The sequence below is a fragment of the Crocodylus porosus genome, unplaced genomic scaffold (assembly GCF_001723895.1).
Source record: "Crocodylus porosus isolate Cpor-Errol unplaced genomic scaffold, CroPor_comp1, whole genome shotgun sequence".
NCBI lineage: Eukaryota > Metazoa > Chordata > Crocodylia > Crocodylidae > Crocodylus > Crocodylus porosus.
Window position 1 is genome coordinate 53,503,728 of NW_017728943.1, and position 19,083 is coordinate 53,522,810.

Here is a 19,083-nt window from a genome sequence, read left to right on the forward strand (position 1 = left end):
GGGCCAGCAGTGGCAGTAGTCCCCCCATCCCCCAGCGGGCTTAGTTTAAAGCCCGGTGGAGCAGGTCAGCCAGCCTGGCTGAGAAGATCCTCCTCCCCAGGGGAGAGAGGTGGAGGCCATCTCTTCCAAGCAGCTCGGTGCCTCTCAGGAACTTGTCAAGGCAGGGTGTAAGGGCGAGGTAGAGGAGAGGTGGAGCCTCGCAGAAGATTGTCGCCCCGCAGTCCCATACGCGAGAGCCCCAATAATCGGACCACCACCACTGAGATAAGATACAAAGTTGTGGCAGGAGAGATTGGGAGAGAGACTATCCAGGAAATAAACACCTACTCAGCAGGACCACAGGGACGGACCGGCAGACCACCCCGAGCATCCGGGGCCACATGGCACGTGACCGGATGTTCAACTCCAGACGGGTACAGTAGTGTTAGATTTAGGATTGGACTCAAAGGCATATCTAGTCTACTAGGTTGCACTGCCTATAATGTACCATGTTTACTCACTTATCACATGCACCTTTTCCCCCTAAAATCAGCACTCCAAAATTGGGGTGAATGTCTTAAGAAGGAGCACTGATATTTCTTTACTGGATTAGAGGAAGCAAAAACTGGCTTATGGCTGCCAAGACGGTTGCTGCTTCTCCTCAGGGCTGCAAACAGCAGGGGCAGAGTTCAGTGTTAACTCTCTCAACAGCTGGTAGGGCAGTACATTTTTGGCTGAGGAGCCACTGAAGTGGCTGAGGGCAAATGAGCTACTGCATACAGTCTGTAGTATCTTGCTGAGGCTCACGGTGCAGAAACAACACTTTATTATTTACAAGCATTTATATAACAAACTATTTACAGTAAAGAAGTAACAGTCTTACTGCTTGCTAATGCAAGGGTCAGGGGGCTGGGCCTTGTTGCTGTCCTGTCACACCAGGAAGTTTCTGTTGCCTCATCCAAACTGTCTCCTGTGGGGCCATGTTTCCTGGACACTCCATGTTTCCAGAAGGATCTTGTTTTCTACATATTCATTCTAACTAAAGTCCACAAATATCATTGCCCAGTTCTAGAGACATTTTGTGTTATAGGTTGATATAATCAATGTTTTCAAGGCAACTGAACACATTTAATTTATGAGAGTACACTAAAAATAATAATAATATTAATAATAATAATAAAAGAGTACACTAAAAAGAAGCATGGTTACAGCCCTTGGCTGAATATATTGAAAAAATCTTATTAACATCCACTCCTGCAAATCCGCCAATGGGAAGGGAATTATGAGAAAGAAAACACTTATAGAGTTTCCCACAGATTTGGGGTTCCATAGTGGAGAACAGCCCCCATCCAAGATGCATACAAAATACTGCCTCCATTTGCAACTTCTAGGGCCAGCAATAATCCAGTCCTTGGAACTTCATACATGTACATGTTTGATCAAAGCAGGCTTATTTTAAAATAATTAACATAAATGTTTAATTAACCAACAGATTTAATTTCAGATTTTGAATGCAGTTATACTGCCTTGCCAAACCCCTGTTGCTCTAATTACAGCCACTAAGGACTTTGGGCCAGTGATTTCTTTTAATGAACAGGGCTTTGAAAGGGTTTGTGCGGACTCTAACAATAAATGTGTCCATGTGTGTTCAGAAATGACTACAGAGTGGCCAAACTAAACTTAAATATGTGGCACTCACATACGAGTCAAGAGCTCCACATGTGGGCTACTCTCAGTGAATATCCTCCTACATACGTTGCTACAAATTCTTTCTAAAACAATACACTGAATTCTGTGCAACTGGAGATCCATTTCCTTCAACAAACCAGGCTGCATTCTTGTGAGCAAACTGATATACCAGAACATAACCATATTACATACAAAAGGATCAAAGCATATTGGGGTTATACTGGCAATTTATTATTCATTTTAAAATGCTGCTGATTAATAGTTTATCATTGAACTTTCTGTGTGCTTGATATATCAATCTTATGTAACATCTACTGTATAAAAGCCTCATCAGCAAATTGAGTAAATCATAAGTCATCTGAAAACGTTCACATAAATCTTGTCTATTTATTGGATCCATTTATGTTGCCATAGCAGCTAGCAAAAAAGATCTGAAATGCTTTATGGCAGGCTATTAAGTTAAACATGACCTTTAAATCATTCCTAAATCTAGTTTACTTGATTAATTTATAATTAATTACACACTTGCACAATTATAATATAAAGGTAAATGCAATTTTTACAGAACACTGGGCAATCACATGGATGAATTGCTGGGTGCTCCGTTACACTTCCCCTCAGACCTTGCATTCAGCTAACTCACCCCTCTCACTGGAGACGTTGGACATGGTTGCTTCTGAAGCAGTAGTGTTCAACCCCTGCAGCCAGAGATCTGCACGTATTTCAAAAAACCTCCAGGCTCACTTTCAATTACGTAGGGACAAATTCCCTGCCTTGCCCTGTTTCCTCCACAGGTGCAAAGAGAAACCTGTACTAGGGATTCCATTGGTATTACCCAGCCCTAGAGACACAGAGCCAATTCCTTTCCTGCTTTCTGAACTTCCTGGTGCACAGGCAAGTTGGCAGAGAGGGTAAATAGCTGGAGACTGCTGCACTCCAGCTCCCCTCTCTTTGAGAACTAAAGCCAAGTGGCATAAATCTGGACAGCCCCCACTAAACACTGTCTTGAGTTGTCTCATATAGAGAAAGGAAATTCCTTCTTGACTCTTGCCTGGACTCAAGAAGAGCCGTATGAGCTGCTCTCCCATTTCTTTTGCTTTGGCAATCCAGTGTGTGGCTAGCAAGGGAGCTGCTGAACAACAGCACCCTGGAAGGAATGCAGAGGCAGTGGCTCACATCAGAGGTGCTTCTAAGACATCAGAGCAGGGATGAACAATTATTTGGGCTGGAGGTCCACCTAGGGAGATTTGGTGAGCTGTTGTAAGACAAGTCAGCACACCACAGCCCTCCACACAGCAGCTCACCGAAAGTCTGTAAGTGGCCCTTCAGCTCATGATCTTGGCCCATGAAGGGTCCCTTGACCCCCATCACCCCAGACACAGGGGGCAGCCCAGGCCATTGTGCATGTGATCCTTTTGCCCCTAAGCGCACAGCAGGTTTGGGACAACACAGTTGTCTCATTTCACTTCCTGGCAGACCTAGCAGCAGCAGCTCCTCCTGGCTGCCTCCATTAATGTCACCACCGACACGGGACCTGGCCCTACGGGTGCATCTGCCCTGCACCCACCAGCAGGACTGCCAGATGGAGCAAGCAGGCAGGGTCATGAAGACCAGCCTGGAACAGCCATGGGCAGGGCATACTCAGCTGGGTGGATGGGATAAGGCCACAGGTGAGCAGGGAATGGAGTCTGGGAGCAGGACTGGTGGGTTTGGGTGGGGGTGTGGGTGTGGGTGGGGCTGGGACCAGGATATGGGGTGGTGAAACCACAGGGCCATGAGGGAAGTGGATCATGGCTCTGCCCCAGGCCCCACTCCTGCACTGTCACTGCCCAGTAGTCCCAGCCCCAGGGCTGTCAGGATGTGGAGTCCAGCAGCTGCACTGCCCCAGCCCCACAGTGCACCTGGGGGTGATGGGACCAGCTGGACACACCACAGCCTGGGCTGCCCCACATGCCTACGCCAGGTGGGGCCATTCCTTGGCAGGCCAGATTCAGCCCATGGGCCCTGGGTCAGAGGCAGGTGGACTAGAGATGCTTCCCTAATCAAATGCCTTAGTTTAAAAGTTGCTTGTTATGTACACAAAATGGACTCACAGAATGGTAGTTAAGACACTCTTTTCCCAAGCTTGCTCCAAATCTGGCAGAGTGAAGATGTGAATACAAGTTTTCAACCTGCTATAAAAAAGATGTAATTGACTGGGCTTCTGAGTAGATTGGAACAGGTGTAAGCTTTCCAGACCCCAGAGTTCTCTTTACATCAGGTCCAATTAGTCAGTGTGCTCTCACAACGTCTACTGAATTGGGTAAACCTGCAGAGCAATCAACACCTGTTGTCAGAACTCTGCCTGGGCACAGGCACAAGGAAGGGCTCCTCAGTGTATAAAGATTCAAGCTGTTTTGTGTATAATCACCAGAAACTTAATCTAAGATACTTCAGGTGTCTGCAGGATTACACAGCAGCTGAGCAGAGGATACATGAATCTCAGTGGTGCCTAAAGGGTGGACTTTAGTGCCTAAGCGCCTTCATAGAGTCCTCTCTGAGATGCTACAGACAAGATTTACCCTTCTGTTTATTATTGCTCCCTCTGAATTATTAATTATTAGATTTATATTCTATCCTTCCCAAAAATGGCTCAGGGTGGTTTATATAGTAAAAGACAAAATAACTTACAAAAGCAGATACAATATTAGATAAGGTAATTAAGACATATAACAAAACCTTCCTGATTTCCACAACCAAGTTCTAGATGCATCTGACCTGATCTTTTCCCTGCAACAGTGAAGCAGTATCAACAGAAAAAATAAGAGTAAATGAATGATTTTTATAAGGAAAGGCCAGGAAAACAAACATCAATAGAACTGTGTGCTCTCTTTCACTAAATAATATGAGATATGCTTGTAGTCCTACTGTACCAAAACTCTGAGGAAAATATTCTCTTGAGTACTCAACCTGAAAGAAACAGAACATTTATTTTGGCCAGGTAGTCAACACATTAGATTACATATGGGGAAGGGAAGTGGGAGGGCAGAGTTATACAGTTTTAACAAAAACAGAAACACATTAAATTTTCACTACCCTATAACCAAAAAACAACTTGGACCATTTCCTTCAGTCTTTCAAAAAATGTCTTGTCTACCCTGAAACTAAGCATGAAAATTTCCTGGCCAAAATTTTTATTAAACCAAGCTACTGATGACAAAACTAGGGACAACACTGAATACAAATTCAGAGGTAATTTCTGCCTTTACCAGAAACTGCAAACAGGGTATAACATGGCCACTCTACCAAGGAGAAGCAGATAATTCAGTCATAGGGTTCATACACACATTCAGAATTTTTCCAGGTTTATTCTCCTGGTATAAAACCTACCCAGAGACACCTGAACAGACATTCAATTGCTGAGCCCCTGAAGAACAAAGAGCGTGCAGGGCTGATGCATAAATCTCAGGATGCTCTACAGCCTCCCTCAGTCTCCATGGAACAGATGGCAGCAGCGCACAGGACAGCCCTGATTGGCTAACCCAGACTGCTCAGGCTCAGCCTGTGTCTCCCTGAAGCACAATATGGGACTGTTAAGGGGATGTGTTCTACTCCCTGCTCGGCTGGAACAGTACAGTTCAGCCTGAGCAACCAAGTATGTCCTTGTGAAAGGTGAGCAAAGCACCCTGAGATGCTGGAGAACTGTGCTGTGACTTCCCTAAAAAACATAAGTTATACAGATATTTGTTGTCCTGGGACAAACACTTGTTCCTCTGGGAGTAATTTAATGTTGGTTGTTCCTGGGCTACTTTTCTCCTAAAGCAGCCATTTTTTTCTGGAAGAAAAATCCTGAATGCCTATATACTTATGGCTTCTACTAAAAGAACAGCAACTCTTCCAGGAGAAATAGAATGTCTGTACACAGACACAGACTACCTACCTCCTAGTTTCCTATCTCTGCCACAAGGGGGAGAGAAACTGCACAGAGCCCAAAATCCTCAAGTGTGTTGACCCACTCTGTGTTGTGTAGAGCACTGCCAAAGACACACTCTCTTCCTTTACTCCCTTCTGACTCACATGCATAAAAGGAATCAGGAATCACAACAGCCCCAGTAAGACTGCTCTTTTCTCTGCATGAGTACCCATGGGATAAGAACTTTCACAGGTGAGAAAAGGGATGAACTATTTTTCTATGCAGCTCTACCATACGGCCCTGACTTACAGTCAATGACTACTGCCTCATATATAAGACAAGACACTTTCCACCTTTTTTCTCTAATGTTGTGGAAGGAATATTTATAATTGTAAAGAAATAGGACAATATAGACTGAGGAAATGAGTAAAGAACAGATTCTTTGTTCCCCAAGCACCAGACACTATATTCTTTTTTGCCCTCGCTTTGACCTCCTGTTTTAAAAGGAGAAAGGAGCCAGGTTTCCTTATACTTACTTTCCTCATCCTTAAAAAAATTGAGATAACAGTACAATCTGAAGGTGAAACCAGTAAATAAAAGGCCCATAAGGGGAAAAATATGAAGCCAAAATTTTTAGAATTCATTTTCTCTGTGTAATGAGTAGAACCTGAGGATGAAAATAATAAAATCTGCTATCCCACATCATGACTATAATTAGATAGTAACACATCCCATTCTACCAGGAAAAAAATCTTGACTTCAGGTTTTGCGTTTTGCTGGTATTAAATAACTATTTGCATTTTAAAAAAAACTGCTTGTCTTGTTCAGTTATCCTCTTTGCTTTATAATCGTATTGGCAAAGCTCTTTAAGTAAGGAGCCAAGATCAGAAGAAAAATAAAGAAAGTTTCTGGATTTGTACCAGATGGCCAGCAGAGAAACACCTATATTTGTTTTTTTCCAAAGCATATTAATTCTTTTTTTCTTTATTTGGCAGAATGTTCAAGATCTTCCACATAAAAGTTCATAGTAATAGGGAGAGATATTACATTATTGCTTATAGATGTCCCAGAGAAGTTTGAAACATGGAACAACTTTCAGTAAAGATGTCCCTAGAAAATCTGCCTAAAGGCTATGGCATTTGGACAGTAAACAGCTGAGTAGTCCTGATCAGCTCATAAAATAAACCTTTAGAAAGAGATATAAGGAAAAAATACCCCCAAAAATAGTTTGCCATACATACAAAATAATGTCTAAAGCAGTATTCATGTGATTAAAAACTTATCAGTTCTCAGCAGTAAGAAATGCCTGTGAATCTCACTGTATTCAATGTGAGTTGTGTTTCTTCAAAGATTTCAAAGACGTCTAAATGTGGATTTAGCTCCCTAACTTCAGGCATCTATATTTGAACATTTGGCCTACTTAAGTGGATTACTTTTATGCTTTCATTAAAACTAGAGAACATATTGTGACCCTAGAACTAAGAAAAATGCCTAGCTAAAAACAACTAAATCAGATTTGCCAGCACTGAAAATACCCAAGAAAGAAGAAAACCATACTAGTGTACTACAGAAACTGTAGCATATTAGCAGCTGCTAATTGTAACCAGGCTCTGCATTAGTGTATCTGTGGTTCTTTCACTGCCTATTCCAGCTGAGGGTATATCAAGGCAAGAGCTTAATGGTACTATCCCATCAAGGCCAAGGGGAACAGCACATGGTATCTGCCCCTTCAGATCTTTCCTTTTTCCCTATACAATATTCACCCTTTGTCCATGTGCCTTAGCTGCAACTGCAAAACGTATGAAACTAGAAGTTGGAATATATAGCCATTGAACTGTATAGATTACACTTTCTGGTGGTGTATATACAGCCACTGAAATGCATAGATACACCCCTTTCTGGTGTTGTACATGCAACTCTCTGGGTCCTCAAAGCTTCCAGGAAAGCATTTTATGATACAGAAATTAAAATCTACAAGGTCCTTCTGCACAGAGAATTTTTATTGCAACCAAGCCAAAATTTGCAGTCCTTTTCTCTGTACTGAGAGTTTTGCTTGAGAAGGGACTGTAGGATTTGATCAAATGGTATGGGTCTAATTTCACCAAGCTTGAATATTCTTATACAAAAACAATTCATAGGCATATGGTACATTACTTTATCTGTATAAGTGGCTCAGAGTGATATATACTACATTCTTCAACAGTGAGCACAAAACCAAACAAGGACACTGCTTTTAGGTTTATGCCTACCCTCTTTAATGTATTCTGAACTAAAATCCAAATTTCAATTTTAGGTTTAACCCATAAAATTAAAAAAAAAAAGCTATTTTTAAAAATCCCCTGAAGTAGCTAGACATTTTTTCCTGATATTTTCCTGATTATTTTGCATCACTGACAGTCAGAAAACCAGTGCTGTCTATCAGCCAGTCTCCAAGCAAAAGGCCGTCAAATAGCCATTGGGAACTGTCAGCCAGGAATGAGACAACTGTGGTTTATGCAAGTATTATTTACCATAACTGTGTTCCACATGGACCTCTATGTTCCTTGATTAAATAAAACTAAAACACTTAAAACCACTGCAACAACTTGTTTATTAAACACATATAGATGTTAAGAGCTTTAGAGAAGTTATCGGCAGCTATAAAACAAATCCCAACTTTCCGTGAAGATTCGTAAAAAAGGGAAATTCTAACTATAAGATTTTTAGATCAATCAGTGCTGCTCTTTGCTGATGTATTATTGTACCTAAAGTTTAAATCGCACTGAATTAAAAAAATAAACTTCCTAATTAGATAACTATAAAGCAGCAAGGGTTTCACCAGATTTACAAACAGAAAACTGTAGGTCCTGGGGAAAAACAGACTTTTGCCAGTTATAAACTCTTTCCTATATCCACTCAATAGAAAACAAAAGGTTTTAGTGACTCAGAGCTGAATACAATTAGAAACAAAAATCTTTTACGGGCCTTGTGCTTCCTGAAGGCAAAATTCTGTCATCTCTTTCCCTGCCTATTTTGCAGGTCTCCCACATCCTGCTGCCGTAAGGGGATATCCCACAGTATCTTCTTTCCAGCCAATAGTCTGCCCAGAATGGAGATGCATTGCACTCAATTGCATCTTCTGATAAATCACCACTGCTAATGCCTCTGACTTCAGAACATTTTATAGTCTTATTTTACCAAGATGATTTCATTAACTTAAAAATAAACTCTATGCTGTCTAGCTAAACCACCTTGGATGTCACAAACCCACTTACAAATAGGTGTCCTAGAACTGTCTTCACATCAAACTGTAATGTTAAAACACACCTAAAAATATTTCACCTGTAATACCAAATCAGCTAGCAGAGTGTAACAAAGCATAGAGGAAAGTCACAGGCCTTTTTGAGACAAAATAATTGCATAAGGAGTCCACCACAGCAGTATAAGTCAGAAGCTGAATTAAACTTTATTCCAGAGTTCTCATTACATTACAAATCATTTCAACAACAGGCCAGAGGACAACCTATAGCTTTTTGTACCTGAAATTGCACACAATAAACCAAAGGTTTCAAGTTCCTGTGACTTTCATACAGGTCCCAAAGAACACAGCAATCTTCCACAGATGCTAAGCCCTCTCAGCCCAAGAGGTGGATTTGTACTTACTGGATAAGCTTAACCCTAAAATCATATGGTTCTTTTCTGTACCAGTGACTCCTTAATTAAAAGTAGTTAAGCCACTGTCTGATTTTAGGAAGTAGGGACCCACCTTGCAACTGTTATTTTAAGGGGACAAAAATAGGAGAAATCTTGTATAAAGACCTTCAAATAAGCTTTTGTATAAGGACTCATCTTTTCTTCATGTGTATGGTACTTAAGACAATGAGACCCAGACCCTAACTGTGGCTCCTGGCACTACAGCAATCCTATTAGCAACAAAAATAGTACCACCAACACATAGGATGAGGTGAAGCCATCCCTGCTGTAAATGCACTGGAGACACTGCTACACCAGCTATGAATTTTACTGTCCATGTTAAAGCTTGATTTTGTTTCTGACTACACAAAGCAGGAGGTAGTAGCCATGATCATGGTCTTCAGTATTAAATGAGTCAATGCACAAGTTTCACCAGCACCAGTCAACTTGTCAGAAAGAAAATACAAATGCATGCATTAATAAAAGTAAAATATACACCTACTTTCAGGTTCCTTTGCTCACCCAGGTTCCAGAAGGAAAAGAAGGGGTCCACACTAACTCTTACTTCCCCAGTGCAGATGGCTTAGCACAAATTATTAACCACGTAATGGACAGGGCTCTGATTCAAATACAACATGCTGGTGGATGGCATGGGAGGGATAGGAAGTGGGGGAAGGAGAGAGGAATAAGCATCAATTGAGGCTGAATCCAGTAGCTCTTCCCACCTCTTCCTACTACTACAACTAGGGACAGAAGTTACACTTAAACCAGTTTAAGTGATCAGAAACCAGTTTAAACCTGTAACATAATAGAGTTTCAGTGCACTTAAACCACTTTGAAAATGGTTGAAATCAGTTTAAAATAAACCTGGTTGGATACCTGTAGTATCAGACTTAACTGATTTAGGTCAAACTGACTTACAGAACTCCTGCCCCAGAGCCCTTCCTGGTTCAAGTTAACTCACAGCACCCCCAGCATCCCAGGATGCTTTGCAGCCCTGGGCTGTGCTGTCTGCTCCAGTGGAGCAGGGTTGGTCCCACCCCTCCGCTTCCTAGCCAGAGCATTATCACTGCTCCAGCTCACTGAGAAGGGGGTAAGGGTAGGAAACAGAGGCCCCAGGCTGGAGCCTGGCCATGTCCCCTCTGGTTGAGCAGGGAGGGGGAGAAAGCCTTAGAGGGCTTCTCTTCTCCCTTCCCTTTGGCAGTGGCTGGGAGGCGTGCTCTAGTGCCCCCCAGCTTCTGGCTTGAGCCACTGCAGGCATGGGCCTCCATTTCCGGAATAAGAAGTGAATGTCTGTTCACTTGCTTCTCGGTTCAATCAACGCCATTTAGACTAACCTGCAATGATTGAATCTATTCAGCCTCTGGCTTTTTGACTGTCTGTACTTAGCCTATAGCTTCAGCAGGTACAAAATGAAGGCCTTGGCCTCTGGCAGATTCACTGGACTCTCACATGAATCAACTGACCTGGTAGAATAAATATCTCAATTAGGCAATATCAGCTACCTCATCGTTTACCTGCGCATTACTAATGTGCTTGCTTAAAACATCTTAAATATTTTCATAGAAAATAAACAGTATAAAAAGAACAAATCATTCTCTCACAATTTCTGGATGTTATTGGTACTCTACAGAAGCAAATAAATAACAGTGGTACCCTTTTCTCCATCTTTACATTATCTAAAGGAGGTCCCACCCCTTTTCTTTTTACTTTAAATATCACAAATCACAAAATTTTGTGCACCTTACTATTGCAGGAGGATGGCTTGGAGGTAACCTGAAGATTGTGTTTTCTTGACATTTGATTGATGTTAATAAATTTAACAGAGCTCTCCCAAGGATAGCTTTTTTCAGAAGTATTTATCAGAAATTTGAATTAAATAAACAATGACAGAACAGAACAAAACAAAAACAAAATAAAATCAAACATTTAAACTGTAACTAAATATCCCCTGCTACCAATGGTTCATGTCTCAGTCTCAGCTTCTTTTGTCATACTCTCACTAGTTCTCCAGTCCTCCAAGGGATACTCCATCAAAAACCAGGGAAGCAGAGATATACTTCTAATGAAAAGTAAGCAAAAACAAACTTAAAAAAATAAAAAGTCGAAGTCTTCTTTAAATACCGAAAAGAAGTAAAATAGAGCTTAAACTTTTTACCATACTCAAATGGGGTTACTAAGGGTTTCTACTGGCCTAAACAAGAAAAGAATTTCTGTTTTTGAAACAGACTGTTTGCTTCAATTTATAAAACAGCACAAGAGAAATGCAGAACTCTGTTTAAATCTACAATAAATAAAACCAAGTTTGAGAGGAGGCTAGTTTTCTAATATCTCCATGATGAGTTTAATTCCATATTAACATATAATTCATATCACTTCTGCATTCCATATGGAAAGATGCTGAAAATCTATTTAGATTTCACAACAGCCCCACTGAAGCAGTTTATTTTGGAGAACCATTTATAGAAATGCCATTTTGTCATTTTTACTCTGAACATAAACAGCATGTGATATTCCCACCCCTATACCATGGAACTCATTATACTGTTTCCATAACAACAAATAGCAGTACATGAAATTAGATCCCAATAAGATTCCGAGAAAATTAAGTTACAGGCTGTTAATGTCTCTCTTAGGGACTCATACAGTGGATGAGAAACCAAAGCAGACCTAATAAAAGACATAAATAGTTAACCACCTAAAGGAGAGGACTCTGGACCAAGTGCCCAATCCTGCATTACTCAGGTAGACTTTGCTTCAAATAAGATCATTAAATTATCATATTGAATCAGACCAGTGACCAGTTAGATCAGGGGTAGCAATTATTTGGGCCCAAGTGCTACACAGGCAGTACTGGGGAGCTGCCACGAGCTGGTTAGCACCCCCTTTTGCCCCCCAACAGCTTGGAGCATGAGCACCCTGTGACTTGTCGCCACCACAACCAAAAGCACACAGCTCTAGCTCCAACCCTAGCCTTCCTTGTGCCCACTCTGGACTCACCCTGGCTGGAGCAGACCAGCTGGAATCCATGAGCACAGCCCTGACTGCAGCCCACCTTGCTCCTGCTCTGGACCACCTGCCCATGCTGAGCAGCAGCAGCAGGAAGGCAGAAGCTGCCCCTTGGCCTGGGGGAAAAGCAGCCCTTCCTCTTCACCACTGCTGGGCTCTTATGGCTGCAGCTACCTGAAGCCTGCACCCAGGCTGCCCTGAGGCTCCTTTCTGCTGCCGTCACTGCCATCTCTAGGCTGCCCAGAGAGGCAACGGTGGCAGGCAGAGGAGCCACAGGGCAGCCCAGGCATGAGCAGCTGCAGCAAAAAGAGCCCAGCAGTGGCGAAGCTGGGGGGGCTGCTTTTCCCCCATGCCAAATAGCAACTTCTACCTCGCTGCCACCACCACTCAGCAAGCAAGTCTGGAGCAGGCATGGGGTGCGTCAGGGTCAGGGCTGTGTGCACAGGTTCTGGCTAGTCCAGAGCTGGTCCACATTGCTAGGCCAAGTCTGAGGACAGTGACAGCAGCAGCTAGAAGAAGCCACTGCCAGATGGGCTCCGTAGAAAGGCAGACAAGCTGTAGAGCTGTCCCAGCCCCATTTTATGCACAGGGGGTGGTGGGATGCACCAAGGGCCAGATGACGCCTGAGCCAAGTGGGCCTGAGGGACCCACTATGGGCTGTCAAAGTCCCTCCATGGACTGAATCTGGCCTGTGGGCCAAATTTTGCCTACCCCTGAGCTAGACCAGTGTCCTGTCTCAAGAGCAGCCAAATAGCAGCTGCTTCAGAAGGTGAAAAGCCTCCATAATGCCCATTTAGACAATAGATTCCTCTGTGGCAAAACTTTTCTAAGTCCCTGAAGGTTTACATTACGCACACTTTTCTATTCTGGGCAGACAAACAACTGATATTCATGCTATTTAGCTTTTAAAGATTTTTGCTGGGATGCTGCAGAGTATTTGTGGCAAAAACTTCACAACAGCACTATGCACTGTATGAAATATTATCTTTTATACAGTCCAAAATGTGTTGTTTTTAATTTTCATTGGACACTATTTTGTTTTGCTAAAATAAGAGTAGCTAACTACTAGCCTTTGATTAGCCCTCACTATAGTAGTGAAGGGACCGCCTCTGAATTACAAGTAGCTTTAAAAAGTAGTCGCTCTAACATGAAATATTTGATTATTCATGTGACCTGCTTTCCAGGTGACCTCATCATGACCTAAATTTAAAAAGGGCTCTTTTTAAGGTGATCTACCATATATTGTAGAAAGAGGGGGAAACAGCCTCCTCCTATTTCATATTCTTAGTTTTATACTATACATTTAATTGGTCAAGAGATGGATGACTACAAAGCAAAAAAAAAAAGACACAGGAACATAATAAACAGAAGGTTTACTTTTAAAGAAATTTAACAATGCATTTCCCCTAATGTTATAATGGTAATCAGCCTGGATAACTCTTGCTTTTCCCTTCCCATGGCAAAAGCTATAATAATCTTTTAATAAAAAAAGCATAGAGGAATTTCCTACAAGTCATCCTGATTCAAAACTAATATTCACTTCTTGTTACTGGTGAAAAATGTCTGTAATTTCTCATGTGATCCTGCAGCATGCTTACCAAACCATTGGAATATTAAGAAGATGGTGGAGGGAGGGAAACTGGGAAACCTAGCTGTTTTTCTGTCAAATTGATGTTCTTGTTTCAAAATCCTAAAAACTGAATTTCCAACCCCACGAAGGAAGCTTGTCTAACAAAGAAAGAACAGACTGCAAAAGTAAGCTAAATGACAAGAGTCTGTGGGCAAACTATTTCAATTGCTTTTATTTTTAAAATCTTGTATTATACGGGTCGGCACTATGGGGCCAACACAACCCATGGTGGGAACACACATGACTCACTAGGGGTGGGGGGGCAGGCACTGGTAGAGTTGGATCCTCTCCTCCCCCAGTAAACCTACACCCTCATCCCTCCCTCCCCACACTGGGACCGACTTGCTTGCCTCCAGCAGCAGTGAACACTGATAAAAGTGGGATGAGGGTTAGGAGGGCTAGCTGGTCAGGGGGGAGGGGCAAAAAATAGCCCAGTGCAAGGTGAGGGGTGAAAAGAGCAGCCCTGAGGCTGGTGCCAGTGACTGGGTTTTCCCAGCCCCACGGCTGTGCAAGGAAAGTGTACAGAAGTTCCATGCACCGGTTTGACCTAGATAGAATAAGTTTGATACTACATAGATCCAGGTTTATATTAAACTGGGTTCTGCAATTTTTAGATTAGTCTGTGTGCATACAGCTTCTATATAGTTACACATGCTGGCTACCCCACCCCAACTGGAGCACCTTGGTGCCCCAGCCAGCTCCCCTGCAGCATGCTGAGCTGAGTCAGGGCAGCCCCAGGCGGACAAGCTGATCCCCTGGGTCCCCTGCCAGCTGGGACTGCTCCAACCTAGTTCAATATGCTGAGGTCCCAGGTACATGTGTAAATACAACACCTAAGAGCAATAAATTCCTGCGCAATATGTGCCAGAGTTTATTACTGCATGTTAATTGCATGTATAGATGCATCCAGTGTTTCCCATCTGCTAACAGCAAATACAAACTGCTGCCCAAAGGACACCATTTACAGTACACATCAGGCATTTCTCTTGGGAAAAACATAAGTCAGCTTTGGCTTTTAGTAACAAGTTTTTACCTACTCTATCTTGGAAAGCTGCTTTTGGAGTCATGACAGAATCCTCAACCTCAGGATAGCAGTTATAATTAAGGTACTATACTTTGCATTTTGGATTTGTCACTTGACAGCTTCCCTTCAAGCTACATGTCAGTTATGGAACTTTTCACAAGTCATATCATCCTGGCTCCTGACTTGGGAAGGACTCGGTCTTTCTGAATTCAAACCATACACTTCTGTTCTTTCAGAAGCAATTTAAGATGCTTCCTACTGTCCTGAAATTTCTTCAGAAATAAAGGCCTGGTCCACACATGGTTCTTGTGCCAATGTTAATATTTCAGGTTAGGAGGGTGATTATCTACCTTGACTCACCTTCCTGTAAAGGAAGAGTAAAAGTGGTATTAAGTGCACTAAGACAAGCAAGATGCCTAGAGATCATGGAGAAGCTGCCTTCTTTCTGACCTGAAGCCATCCCCAGGATAACAGATGCCCTGCTAATTGTGTAAAATGTAGTCAGGAACAATTAGTACCGATGATGTTATTTTCTGACAGGCTCTCAAAAATCTGTGGCATTATAGCAGCCAATAAATTCACGTGTGATGAAGCTGAAACAACCACAACACCTCAAATGCAATTATCTCGGTATCTTCACTCAGAAGAAAGGGATCTTAAATATGCTAACTACATTTGGCAGGTCTACAATTAGTCTAAGGTCCTAGATAGATAAAATATTACAATGATGCAATCAGCATTATACTACTGTAAAAATGTAGCAGCTGAATGACAACCCGCTAAACTGTGGCAACTTCAGCCAATCTGAGAGAGAATTATCCCTGAAAGAATCAGGCATAACATTGTGCTGTTGTAGCTTACACTAGTCTAGATTTCTTCTCTCCTCATCCATCCCCAGGGTAGCCCTTTGTGAAAGGCAAACTATTACCTGCCTATCACTGTTTTGTGGCAAGTTGCAATGCTGGTAATAGCCAGATGTTGCATGAGCTACTCAGAGAATTCTACATGTCTATTCACTCCTAATCCTAGTGCAATTTACACCAGTATACAAAGCCAATGTAAATGCAATTGTTACATACTGCACTTCGAGCTACTCAAATGCTGATCCGTGTTAGTGTTAGCTTGAGCTTGGAGCAGTCATGCCTTAAAGCTAAAAGCTTTCTCTGACTGTTCCCCACATGAACAGCTGTGACTTGCCACTAGAGGCTGAAAGCAGAGGGCTGACCAGGAGTTGCAGCTGTAAATTGCCACTACAGGGCTGGTAAGCCAAGACAGGCTTCCATCCCTCCTCGAGGTGCGGATGTGGGGGTGGGAAAGGAACATGAAGCTGGGAGGTGAAGAGTTAATGGAATGAGGGTGGGTAATAAAACGGGAGGTGGAAAGGAAATGGGGGTGGGGGAAGGGTGGGGAAATGAAGTCAGCCAGCCACTGACTAAAATAAAAAGAATTAAAAAAAAAAAAAGAGGAAGTAAATTAAAGGTCTCACGTTTTAATGAATTAGGATTTGGGATTGGGGTGGAAAAGTGCTGGTAATGCTTCCTGAGGTAGGCAGGAAGTGGGAATGGTGAGGAAAGGCACTTTTGGGGGAGCTACTTCATCTGCTCTGGGAAGGAAGCCCCAGCTCATGGTGACCCAATCCGGCCCCTTCATTGTTCCCCACTACTTCCCCTAGACCCCCACTCCTGGATCTGTCTATGCCCTGTGACCTGCCAACTGGCATGTACTCTGCAGGCTGCCCCCTGGACAGGGGGTAGAAAGTTTGTCCACACAGAACAGAAGGGTGTGGGAGGGGACACTGCATCCTGGGAACCTGGAAGACTGCTGGAATAACTGATGGAGGTCTGATGGGTAAGAAGGATCAGAGATAAACCTGCCCTGGATGGCGTAATTTTAAGCCACCTAACATGGGCTTAAAACTGGTTTTGGCTGTTAATGTAGGGACAATCTAGGAGTTAAGAGCTCCAGAAGCCACCTAAGATGAATGTACAATAAGGCCTTTGTACTATAATGTCTGCTCATCCAGGTCCTAGGAGCTTCTAGCTGACATATTTGGAAGGCTGGGCTTGATAGAACTCTATTACATGAAGAGTATGGCTACAGTTTTACCATCGCAGCCACAGAGGTCATGGAAATAATAATTAAATTTAAAGAAACTCTATGACTTTCATTAGACACCCTGCCACTCAGCCAGAATGCAGAATGTGTTAGAGCCATGGGAGACATAGGTTAGCCAGATATGTTGCCCTACAGTAAAGAATGGTGCCGTTATTAGTCATTTACACTGATAATCCCCATCTTCCCCCTACTCCCCCGTGGCACAGGGAGGGAAAGGCAGTAGGTAGGATTATTACTAGTCTACATGAAAGAACAGAGGTATTATCCATTTGGCAGTTCCCAGAAGGCAGTTGTCATGGGTACTGTTAGACGTAGTGATTAATTTGGGGTAGGCATTATTTATCATATATAGACATTTCCCCAAATGGGATTTACTATTGATATTTATGTCTCTATTAACAGCTACTGTTAAACTACGCTAGTTTTATGATTTTTGTTTGTACAAGCCATAATATCTGCTAGCAATGTATCTTTGTATGGTCAGTGGGCTTATTGCTAGATCAGGGGTCGAGAACACTTTGCGTAAGATAATGACCATCTGCATAGCAGAAAGCCTTTGAAACGCATATCTATTTCACTCAGATAAAAGTTTGACAGCTTGCTTTCACTCTATGCAGAAGTGAATGCATAATAAACAATGATAAAATATGTTTAAAAGGGAAATGACACTTGGATTCATCTGTTAGGTCTCAAGTGAGAAGGAAATCACATGTCAAGATGATGTGCCTCTCCCTCTAGAAAAAAGATTACCTTAGGGAAATATGATTAGGAGAATACATATATTGTGGTCTTCCTTGAATATAATAATGAACAGGAAGGGCACTCAGCTTGTCAGCTAGATTTCTATACAGAAAGAAAACTGTATGCAAAAGGTTGTGAAGATTTCTCTCCCACTTGACTAGATGGGGAGATAAGGATAAGGTATTTAAGAGAAGCTTTCAGGGCAGAAGAGTTGTCTAGAAAACCTGACCTGAAGGGAAGATTCTAGTCCCCAATTAAGGGAAGCTGGTAATGATCTGAAAAGAAGCGACAATAGTGTTAGCTGTAGGAGACACTAACAGAATTTACTGAAAACCTGTTTTAATCAAAACAACACAGTGAGATTATTCCTTCTTTGTTTTTGTATATTTTGTCTCCAAACTTAACAGTTCCTTTTTTTTGTATAATCTTTCTTATGTAATAAATCTCATGTCTGTTTTATATACCTTATTCATTGCCTTATAATGAAGGTGATTTCAGGGTGGCTGACAACTACAAACACCTGTTTCCATGGATATAACATTTCTTTAAATTTGGGGAGGAACCTTGGAAAGTTGATGAGGTCCTCCTTCAACAAAGCTGTAAGGTCCAGTACAGGAAGCCAGTTAGACTGAGATTTTGACCAGGGGAAGAGTTGTTTTATGACAATATTTGGCTATACCCAATGACATGCAGCAGGCAGACTGGGGAGAGGGCCTAGAGCTTCTGGGATCAACCCCCAGGATTGTGACAGCTGTTCTCCACAGGATGGAGCACACTCAGAGATTTATCACTTAGCCATTTCCAGGAACATTGTTTTTTCTCCTTGCACCTCTGCTATAAAATATATAAAAAATGACCATATTGAAATCATAGCAGTAATTCGGAGACAAGTTTTTCAGGTGTTCCATACTCACAACGAAGCCCAGATTTTCAAAAGAGGTCCTCTCTAAGGTACTGCCAAAATAAGGGGTAGGTTTTCAAAAGGATTCAGTAATTAAACAAAAGGGATTTTAATTCTGCAGATTTTTATGTATTAAAGTTACACTTCATATGAAAAATAATAAATTCACCTGGTTCTCTCTGGGAAGTTGTTCCTTCAATTATCTCCAGTACTTACATGTCCAGTTTCATAGTTTCTAGGGTAGGAAGGGACCTGAGTAGATCATCTAGTCCAACCCCCTGCCATGGCAGGAAACAATACTGGGGTCAAACGACCCTAGCAAGATGTTCATCTAACCTCCTCTTAAAAACCCCCAGGGTAGCAGCCAGGACCACCTCTCTTGGAAGTTGGTTCCAGATCCTAGCCGCCCTGACCGTGAAGTAGCGCTTCCT

At 42.3% G+C, this 19,083-nt stretch overlaps 1 protein-coding gene and 1 long non-coding RNA gene across 2 annotated transcripts in view; both read right to left on the bottom strand.

Annotated features, from left to right (window-relative positions):
- The window catches only part of LOC109319648, a 12,666-nt gene extending 7,425 nt beyond the window's left edge, over positions 1 to 5,241 (bottom strand). Inside the window, exons 1-2 of the long non-coding RNA XR_002103575.1 lie at positions 5,151 to 5,241; positions 3,198 to 3,202 (exon numbers count right to left, since the gene is read on the bottom strand). This is a non-coding gene — a long non-coding RNA (uncharacterized LOC109319648). The remainder of the gene's footprint in view (positions 1 to 3,197; positions 3,203 to 5,150) is intronic.
- PRKCE (protein kinase C epsilon) overlaps positions 1 to 19,083 on the bottom strand; it is a 521,754-nt gene that overhangs the window by 258,208 nt on the left and 244,463 nt on the right. The window lies entirely within an intron of this gene.